An 11262-nucleotide genomic window follows, 5' to 3' on the forward strand; every position below is an offset into this window, starting at 1 on the left:
CGTAAATTATAGGTATTCTGTTGCTTGATAACAAAGAGATATTTTCTTTTTTTACGTAACCTTGAATTTTTTGGGGCTATGAATGTTCGTTCATGTGCAAAACAAACATGATAACGAATATAAGCAACCTTTTTGTAGTAAATGTTAAATTGAAAATGGGGTGGGAATTTCCCAGCTTTAAGCTTCAGCCAACTCCTTTTTGCCCATTTGTATTAGTATATCCATCCATCCATTTTCTGAACCGCTTAGTCCCCACGGGGGTCGCGGGCGTGCTGGAGCCTATCCCAGCTGTCATCGGGCAGTAGGCGGGGGACACCTTGAACCGGTTGCCAGCCAATCGCAGGGCACACAGAGACAAACAACCATTCGCACTCGCACTCACGCCTAGGGACAATTTGGAGTGATCAATCGGCCTACCAACCATGTTTTTGGGATGTGGGAGGAAACCGGAGTGCCCGGAGAAAACCCACGCGGGCTCGGGGAGAACATGCAAACTCCGCACAGGGAGGGCCGGAGGTGGAATCGAACCCGCACCCTCCTAACTGTGAGGCGGACGTGCTACCCAGTGCGCCACCGAGCCGCCAAAAATGAGGAACGCTTCACGAATTTGCGTGTCATCCTTGCGCAGGGGCCATGCTAATCTTCTCTGTATCGTTCCAATTTTAGTATATGCGAAGCCGAAGCGACGCAATATTAGTATACTAGTTTTTAATTATATATTCTGAGTCTTGTGAAATTGATTTGCTCTATAAAATTCATGATGATGATTAACAAAACTTTAAAAAAAAATGGCTTCATCAGTCTACGTCTAGCAATAAAATGTATACCACTCCTGTAGTGGAACTCATAACGTGTCGTTTGATGAAGGCTTCATAGCTATTCCATCATATTAAGTTGAAATTATACCCAAAGGAAGTCAAATTTCAAGAAATACTTTAAAGATTGCAAAAAGTACGAGTCTTAAAAGACTTCATTTTTACATCCATAAAGTGACTATCCAAAGCCCAGTCGTCCCTTGTGACCCCCCCCCCCCCCCCCCCCCACACACACACACACACACACACACACACACACACACAGCCTTTTGTTTTCAATCCTCTCTTTAGGCAGTAATGAATTGTCTACAGTAACTGTAATGATACTCGAGAGCAATTGTGTACCACTAACAGGCACTTCTGTCACACACATCACTATCAGTGTGCATTGATTTGTGTTTCCCTTAAATCGGCCGTTTCCTCCTTGCCGAGTGGAGCTGTAATTGCGCCTTGCTTAAGTGATTCAAATAAGTCTGCATGTTGCTTGTACCTCTGCTCCAGTGTCATTGTATACCCCACTTATTTCATTACAGATTCGGTTGACTTGATAAACAGCAGGGGTGCCCCATTGAACAGCTCTTAGGCAGTCTGGCACGCGACAAAGAAGCGGTCAAGTGGAGCAACAAATCACACCAAACGGAGCATTTGGTCTTTGTGCAAGCTAGTTATGGAAAACTGATAGCATCATACAGAATACTTAATAGGTATAATAGATGCCAAAAAGGAGGACTCCTCTGCTAATTGGCAAGAGTAGGGGGTAAGAGAGAAAAGACCGACACCCCAAGCCACCCTTTGTGCTTCTGAGAGCTTTCTGTGTTGTAAAATAATCTAATAGATTGTACACAGATGGGGCAGTGCCACACTCTTACTGTCTTCAACTCCTTCATGTATTTAGGTTGACAGATGAACAAGTTAACTGGCTAATGGCTAAACCTACAGTCTAAAGTGCCATTTTTTTAAGTTTACCTTTCCCAGACCATGCACACTTACTTACATGCCAGTGTGAACAAGTAGAATACTTGAACCAGTAACTTTAAATGAGCTGTGACCTGGTATTTTTTCATACTCTGATGTATGATGTGATAACTGAAATAACGTATGAGGAAAAAATACATCTTTCTAATTATACCATCCATCCATCCATTTTCTGAACCGCTTAGTCCCCACGGGGGTCGCGGGCGTGCTGGAGCCTATCCCAGCCGTCATCGGGCAGTAGGCGGGGGACACCCTGAACTGGTTGCCAGCCAATCGCAGGGCACACAGAGACAGACAACCAATCGCACTCACACTCACACCTAGGGACAATTTGGAGTGATCAATCGGCCTACCAAGCATGTTTTTGGAATGTGGGAGGAAACCGGAGTGCCCGGAGAAAACCCACGCGGGCCCGGGGAGAACATGCAAACTCCACACAGGGAGGGCCGGAGGTGGAATCGAACCCGCACCCTCCTAACTGTGAGGCGGACGTGCTACCCAGTGCGCCACCGAGCACCCCTAATTATACCAACTTCAATTAAATTTGAAAAGAAGAAGAAAGACAAAATTAAATTGCCAATGAAAAGAATGTGTATTTTTGCACTAAAACAATTATTTATTTATTTTTTATCAATGCGCTAGCATACATGTCAGGAGGACATATATGTGACGGTTGGAAGGGTATTGGTAATAGAATACCAAAAGTTTGGACACACATCTATTGCAGAAAATCATGCATTGCAGCCAAAGTAAAACAATAAAATGATGAATAAAAAAATTGCTTAATTTTTCAATGCAATAGTATAATGTAGGCTAAATGCTTAAAACAAAACAGCTTCTTTAATCATGGATGTCAATACCCCATGGCATTATGGGAAATATATTCTCCTGTATATTCTCGTGCCTGTCTGGGTTTCCTCCGGGTACACCGTTCTCCTCCCACATTCCAAAAATATGCATGGTAGGCGTTTGACCACTCCACTTTAACTTTTTTTGTTCACAAATTGTCCATAGGTGTGATTGTGAATGTGAATGTTTGTTTGGTAATGTGTGCCCCTGCAATTGACTGGTGACCCCGGCTGCCACCCAGAGATTGCTGGTATAGACTCCTTGGGATGAAGCAGTTCATATATTTAAAATTTGAATACCTTCAAATTTTTTGCCAGTATTTGCCAGTCAAAAAAATGCACTCTATGTTGGCAGCTCCCTGCTTCCGTAACAGAGAGTATGGGAAGAGGAAAGAAAGTATGTTGTTTCAGCAAAACCCCCAAGAACATAATGATTTATTTAAGTATGGGGAAATATGAATAATTTATTGGCTATACAGAGGATGAATCTTTTTTGTATTAATTGTCAGGAAGGTTCATAACAAGTGTGTGAGGGGTGAAAGGGCTGTAAGACCCAGAGATCACTGGGGTGCTCCTCAAAGCCTCTGGTCCTGCAGCCACCGTTTGACTTGCAAATGAGCTCAAGGAGGCTAATTAATGGGAAACGGGGGTCTGTAATGAAAGCATTGGAAATGCTGAATTATGTGGGTTTCTCAAGTCACTTGTCATCCTATTTTATTCAATCTGTCTTGATTGATTGATAGCCAGACCAGCCTTTAGTGCGTCCAGTGCGTCACTATACGTATGCGAAAAAATTGGAAATGCATTTTAAAATTCACGTCTCCTTACAACTGGACCTTTTAGTAGATGTGAAGAAGTATTGGTGGCCCTCAGACCGCGGCAGGAGGCCCGCAATTTCCTCATGGAGCTGGCCGCGGTTACAAAACCTGGCCGATACCAGAGCGTCAACTTTGCTGCCCTGCACTCACAGTGAATCAAGAGTTGCGTTATGACTAAACTTTATTCAAACATTCAAACAAGCCTTTTTTATACACTCTTGATATCGAATTGGTGCAGGACATCAAAGTGAACATTAGAATTATGGGTAATATGCTTTGACTGAGGGGCCATTGATGCAAACTCAGCCGAAGGGTGAAACAAGGGTGCAGAAGAGGCGGGGCGACAGTACTCAAGCTGCCAGGTCTCTAGCAGCAAGAAGTACGTAGGTAGAAGCCATGTTCAGAACCAATATTCCTTCTGTTAAAGGCCACAAAATGCAACGCGTCCATCAGACCCTCAAACACTGGCTGAGTAACAACAATATGAACATTACACAAGGGTTACAAAGACGTGAACGTGAGTAGTAATACATTTCTCTAGTCAGCAACTAGTATACTATGTGGTTTCTATATCTACTGTATCATTAATGTTTTCATTATTATCATTTTACTGGGCCACACTAGGAGCAGATCTACTAGCAGCAGGAATAGGCACTCTCCAATCTAATCACGAGCTATGGAACTCCTAAACTGGGTCTTCAGTGCAATCGATCTCCCTGCGACGTACAAGAGCTGGAAAGCCGCAATGTGTACCTCTCTCATAGGGTACACAATGGATAGCTGGAGCAAGTGTCGTGTCATATGCCTTGATGTGATGCACACAGAAGATGTGTACATCTTCATCCTCATCGCCATTGGCTTCCTCACTCTGAGCCTCATGGGGCTGTACGTACGTGTACGACAAGCTGGACCAGAGGGCAAAAACTAGAGGTGAAATGCTCTGTCGTGAGATGGCTGGTTTCAACGCGACAATGGTTAAGATACAGCACGTCAGCGTAAGAGATGATTAGCTGTGTGATCGATTGCTGCAGGTGCTGCCTGTTACTGGAGACGATGCCCGGGGTGCCTTCAGGATAGTGACTTAAACTCTCTTGAAATTTATTACGTTATTGCTCACTTCAAATCATATTCAAACTCCAGTTGCTATTGAAATGCTGTATTCATGTCATTGTAAATTGTTACTGATGTATTCAAATAATTTCTGTATGCAGATCATTTTTCCAACTCCAGATTATTGTTTATTATTTACTTTTATTGGGTTGCAGGAGCCGGGTCTGTAGGAGAGAGTAAAGTTGAACCGGCCGAGAAACAAGGACCACAGAACCTAGCGAGAGGTCAATCTTTTGGCCAGGTACAGGTACTCCAGGTTGCAATGGTCGGTCCAAACGATGAAGGGGGTTTCCGTGCCTTCCAGCCAGTGCCGCCATTCATCCTAGGCCAGCTTCACTGCGACTAGCTCCCAGTTACCAATGTTGTATTTTGGGTGGTGACAATCGACGTGAGAAGGCGCACAGGTGAAGCTTGTCATCCTGGCTATTTTGCTGGAATTCACATTTCTCCGCTTTGACGTACAAGGAATTGTCCAATAGGCGGCGCAACACCGCCCGAACAAGGTCGATGTGATCTGCGAGTGTCCATGAGAAGACCAGGATGCCGTTAGGGTTCACAAACACAAAGCCATTCAACATATCTCTGAGCACATCGTTTACCAATGCCTGGAAGACGGCGGGAGCATTGGTAAGGCCAGACGGCACCACCAGGTACTCATAGTGGCCACTGGGGGTATTGAACTCTGTCTTATATTCGTCACCCTCCCTGATGCACACCAAGTGATAAGCATTGCAGAGGTCCAGTTTGCTGATAATGGCGGGTCCTTGAAGATTTTCGAACGCCGACGAGAGGAGGAGCAGTGATTGGCATTGATCTTGTTGAGGCCTCAATAGTCTATGCATGGGCAAAGTGAGCCGTCCTTTCCCAGAAGAAAACCTGCGGGCAAAGATAACGACTGAATCCCGCCGTGAGCAAATCCTGGATGTATTCCTCCATACCCTTGCGCTCTGGGCTGGACAGCGAGCAGAGTCGAATTTTAGGAGTAGAAGTACCGGGCGGAAGGTTGATGGCATAGTTGTAAGGTCGGTGTGGAGGAAGAGAGGTGGCCTTGGACTGACTGAAGGCCTCCTTGAGTCCATGATAGCAGGCGGGCACGTTTGAGATGTCGTGGGGGGACTGGCAGTGAGGTTCTGGAGAGGGTCGGCAGCCTCCTTCAGGAAATGTTGATGACATCGTTTACTCCACTCTCGTATGGCCCCCGTCTCCCAAACCATAACCGGGTTGTGCTGTCGCAATCACGGGTGCCCCAGGGTGAGAGGCTGGTCTGGAACTGACAAAAGGTAGAATTGTATCTCCTTGCGGTGATTACCTGAGAGTAAAATCACCACCGGTACCGTGACGAAAGTCACCTCACCGATGAACCAGCCATCTAGAGCTCGAGCGGGGATGGGTGGCGACAGCGGAAGACGTCCAATGCCCCACTGGAGAGCGAGGTCGACGTCCAAGATGATGGCCTCCGCACCAGAGTCCACCAAAGCCGCCACAGTCATGGTGCCATCCGGGAGAACAAAACAAGCCTTGTTGAGGATGAGTGAACCAGTTCGGGTCGGGCTCACACGGATCCCCCTGTGCTGCGTGAGCTCTGGTCTTTTACCGGACATGTCACTACTAGGTGACCTCCACCTCCACAGTACAGGCAGAGATTGCCCAAGAGCTGATGCCGACATTCCTCGGTGGACAGGACTGTTCGGCTCTGATCCATCGTCTCTGCAGCACCAGGATGGACTGTGGCAGGGACCGGCGGCGGGTGAGCGGGTGGACCGTGGATGTGGCTGCATAGTGATGAAAGCACCGTCTTCTCTTTTTTGCACCGTCTGGTCCTTATCTGCCAGTCCACGAGCACCGCAAGGTCCATGGTGTTCTCCGGGGCGGTCATATGAGATCATCTCGTCTTTGATGTATTCCGCCAACCCGTGGAGGAACACGGCCACCAGGGAGGCGGGATTCCAGTCACTTCGCCCTGCCAACGTCTTAAACTCAATTGCATCGTCCGCTACTAACCCTAACCTTAACCGCTACTGACCTGTTGCCCTGGCGGTGTGCCAACAACTCCTGTGAAGCGTCTTCAGTAGCAGAACCCAAGTCAAACATGCGGAGTAGCTCACGAACAAAGGCGTCAACTGACGTGCAGGCAGATGATTGCTGGTCGTACTCGGCATTGGCCCAGAGTCGTGCTCTTCCCGCCAGATGTGTGACTATGTAGCCCACTTTGGCTTGTTCCGTCGTGAATGTCTGGGGCCGGAGATTGAACAATATGCAGCAACTGGAAATGAAGGCTGAGACATGCCTGGTGTCCCCGTCAAACCGTTTCGGGTTCCCAATCTTGGGTTCTGGGACATTGACGGGGGTCAGCCGTTGGATGGGTGTCACATGCTGCGGGAGGTGGTTCTGCCTGGCCCCGGAGGGTCTGGAGGATCTGAGCCATCTCTTGCTGCTGCTGCTGCTGCTGAAGTTGTCCCTCTTGCACCTGGGTACTGACATCGGCCGACAGGCGGCAACCGCTTCTTCGGTCAGCTCGAGCTGGTTGCATGGTTTTGTTCAATTTGTACTGTGGCAAATGGGGTTAGACAACCAAATGCAGCACGATGCAGACTTTACTGAAATGAGGTAAAGGAGAAATGCAAAGCCGGAGAGCTGGCTCGGTTAGTGTGACTGAGCAGCTTGGCCGGGACTTGCAGACGATGGCGGCAGTGCCGCAGCTGATTGTTGGCCACAGGATGACCAACTGACAGGTAAAACATGGCGGGGAGAGCAGCAGAGCGAGCGTGCAGGGCTGCGGAGTGCAGCGAGTAATCGTGTTCGGGGCCAAGTGGGTGGTCGGGACGGGCAGCGATCAGACCGTGGTCAGGGACCAGCAAGTGGTCATCGGGACAGCGAGCAAAGTGCGGTAAAGGCTGGGCAAGTAGTCAGGACGGGCGGCAATCAAGGCAAGACGGTCAATGCATGGACAAGGTTGGCAACGGAAGTCAGACGGGTAGAGCACAGCGAGCTTACGAGTGGCATCACGGACAAACTGACAGAGAATAGCTGGGAGCGCAGGGTTTAAATAGCGCTGTCTAACAAGCAGGAACAGGTGCCGGTAATTAGCTGACCACGTGGGCGTGGCTGTTTAAGATTGACGTCAGGGGGTAAAAATACCGTCTTGGTGGCAGGTGATACAGGCACGTTACAGGCACAGTGGTTGGGAAACACTAGTTTAGGCACTAGTTTAGGGAGTGGAGTGTATCAGATCAGTCTGCCCTTAAGTTGTCTTTCTTGTGTGATGCTGCGTTACTCCTCTTACACACTCAGCAGCGCTTGGCAGTGCCATCGTCTGCGGGGCCCTGCTGTACAAAGCCATGCTGCTCTTTGAAAATATGCAGAAAAGGTCTTTCTGCACTGCTCTGGCAACATATTCACACACGTCAACTCTCACTTGTGCAATCTAAAACACTTTCAGAATCCTCTTACCGTTTGTTTTGATACCCTTTGTTAAATATGCATGCTGTTTCACCTCTTGGCAACAGTTATTACTGATTATAGTGCAACCATATAACAACGGAGAATGAGATGCATGGAAAAACAACACTGTCTAGAAAACAACAACTAACTATATAACAGCGTATTATACAAAAAAATACAAAAAACGTTTTCCTGCGATTGGCTGGCGACCAGTTCAGGATCTACCCTATGTATCGCCTAAAGACTGCTAGGATAGGTTTTAGCATCCCTGTGACCCTCGTGGGGATGACTGAATAAATAAATCTTTAATTTTGTTTTTACTGACTAGGCCACATATTGTTTTACTGATATTTTAGGCTCTTATAGTGGTTCACTAGCCTGACTTCGATGACGGCAGCGTGGGTTCAGTTCCCAGTGAGAACAAGACGCTACAGTTCACTGTGACTGACAGGTAGACACTCTCTACTGGGCACCAATCACCACAAGTCAGCTGAGAACAGAACAGAAAATGGATGGATGAACGGACGGTCAGTTGGATGGATGGATGGATGGATGGATGGATGGATGGATGGATGGATGGATGGATGGATGGATGGATGGATGGATGGATGGATGGATGGATGGATGGATGATGAATGGATGGTTGGATGGAAGGATGGATGGATGGATACATATAACTAGAACCCATAATTCTATCTTAATAGTTTTTGTGTGTTTGTCGATCACATACCCAGTCTCAAAACAAGTTGTACTTTTTTTTTTCATTTTCTTTCCTTGGACCTGTTCTCTTACTCTTTTTTCTGCTTCCTACTGTGGTTGTCTCCACTTTCTGCCTGAGGTTACCTGCTAAACTCCCAATTTAAGGAAATACCCCTGTTCTGCTCTCTAGGTGTCATCTTGGTGTGGCTTGCAGGTGATGTTGTCGCCTCGGTCTGTACTCATCTAGCTGGAAAAGCTTGGCCCACAAGAGTCTAGCCTCTGTCATACACCCAGTACTTATTCATAATCAAAACATTGTGTATTAAATTCACACTCAGAGTTCTATATTCATAGAAAGAATCTTGAGGGCCTTTCTTTTGACTATTTGGTGGCTGTATGTAGAACTTTACGCCTGCTGGAACCAAGTCTAGCTATTGGCGCAGTGGCGTAAAGAAACTCATCCTACACTGTCACTATTATCTTGTTGGTAACTGGTGGTCTTTTTTCACGGACATGATGTGACATATTGCATATGCATTGTTGGCATTGAAGCATTTGAGTAAAAGAAGCATGTTTTTATTTGATCAATGAAAGAACACGACAGGTGCAGGTAGTGAAATTTGATTTTGGTTCATTTGATTTGCGGTGATTCTTCTCCACACGACATTTATCGCCAAGACTGGTGGCAGGATCATAGGCCTTGTAGAGAATCATAGGCCTTGTAGAGAACATTGGCCCGTGTACTTGTAGCCTTCTTTCCCCCCAGGTATGTGAACCCATTCCACCCTCAGCCTCACATCCCCTCTTTCCCTGCCTTCCCCAACAGGGGCAGAGATGGATGGAAACAATGTGCACAGCCCCCCAGATGAGTTGATTTATAGCTCCTCCTTTCCATCTAAGCAGAGCTTTGGCCCCCAGGTGCCCTGCCTAGCATGCACTTGGGACAGACACTGTCTGAGACCTGATGGGCCCATACTCCCAGCCCTCTGTGATGCCAAGTACCAAACAGCGACTCTAGAATGGTGTTCATTCGTCATATGGGCAGCCTGGGAGCCACCTTAAAGAGTGGCAATACAGAGTGCAGGAACAATGAAAGATGCTCTTTTTCTCCCCTCGCCCCTTCCCACATACATTGAGCCACTGTAACAATATATCATACCTACGTGAAGCGCCACCACTTTTACTATTGTTGGGGGGTGCTTTTGTTTAATAGTCAGTACAATTACTTAAATGTGACATCATTCAGGCAAAGAACAGAATACAACTTTATTAGACTTCTTATAGCATTACAAACATGCTACCGTGCCTGTGGCCAACTGTATTCAAATATGGAGTGATGATAATAATTATAATTTCAAAAAGAAACATTTTAACATGATGTTCATGTATGTTGAAAGTTGAATATCTAGATCCCATCCTTTCATTTTCTTAAGTGATTATCCTGGCCAGGGTCTCTGCTTGTCTGAACTCTTTCCTTGACTTCAGGGAAGAGGCGGGGTACTTTAGTGACACCCACGTTGCGCCATTCTCTACTACAACAATGCATTTGACACTGCTTGACACGCCTACTCGCTGAAGCTGTAGGAAACGAAGATGAAACATTTCTTGTACACATGCATGTGTTCAGTGTGTCTGGTGGAGCATTTACTTTGAAGTTCCAGACACAAGTGGCATGTCGTTGCTTGACCAATCGGGGTGTCTTTGGGTGGCTCCATGTATTCGACATCAAGAAGACTGTAGGAAAGCGTAGAAGAGGAGAGAGGTAATACTGAAGGCTGCGAACGGCTCCATAGAAACGAGGCTGGTTGTTAAAGGCTGCACGAATTTGGACACCGGCGGTGAGGTTTGGTCAGGAAATGATGCCGGAAATGACCCAACGTTGTCACCATATTGTGTGTTGAAGGACGCTGCCTTTTAATTTCGACGAAGCTATTTCGCCACAGTTTATGCGGACCACGAAGGCGGAGCTTCCAGGACCAAGCCTTCGAACTGGCCTTGGAGTACGCATCCTGTGAATTTGGACACAGCTAGTGACTTGATGCACCAATAAGTACTGGCTTTCGGCCCTTTTCGGCTAACAAATTACTCCAAGTCTCTTCACTGGTTTCTTTTATATCAAACAAATTGTTTTGGTTTATTCACCTGACATGTTTCGGCGGTTTCTTCCGCCTTCATCAGAGAGGCGGAAGAAACCGCCGAAACATGTCAGGTGAATAAACCAAAACAATTTGTTTGATATAAAAGAAACCAGTGAAGAGATTAAATAAGGAAAAACAAAATGAACTTAGTACAATTACTCCAAGTCTGTTCCTTTGTTTTGAGTTTTATCCTTTGTTGTACTTTGAAACCACTCCTAGCGTGAACCCATGTTTTGCTGTAATTTGAGGTTTTAATCCTCGATTTTCCCATCACTTTATGTTTTACACTAAAATACTCCTTGTCCATTACTTTCATATCAGAGTCTGCGTCTGTGTCTTAACACTCTTAGTAACACAAAACTATTACCTGAGTAAAAATGTGGTTCATAGAGATAGAATGATGACAAATAAAAACAAA

The 11262-nt window shown here is 46.4% G+C and overlaps 1 non-coding gene across 1 annotated transcript; it reads right to left on the minus strand.

Moving 5' to 3' along the window:
- Nucleotides 1–583: 583 nt before the first annotated feature.
- On the minus strand, nt 584–689 carry LOC125965912 (U6 spliceosomal RNA). The gene has a single exon (XR_007480007.1). It is a non-coding gene; the product is annotated as a U6 spliceosomal RNA (small nuclear RNA).
- Nucleotides 690–11262: the final 10573 nt, after the last annotated feature.

This window comes from Syngnathus scovelli, chromosome 3, assembly GCF_024217435.2.
Source record: "Syngnathus scovelli strain Florida chromosome 3, RoL_Ssco_1.2, whole genome shotgun sequence".
Classification (NCBI taxonomy): Eukaryota; Metazoa; Chordata; class Actinopteri; order Syngnathiformes; family Syngnathidae; genus Syngnathus; species Syngnathus scovelli.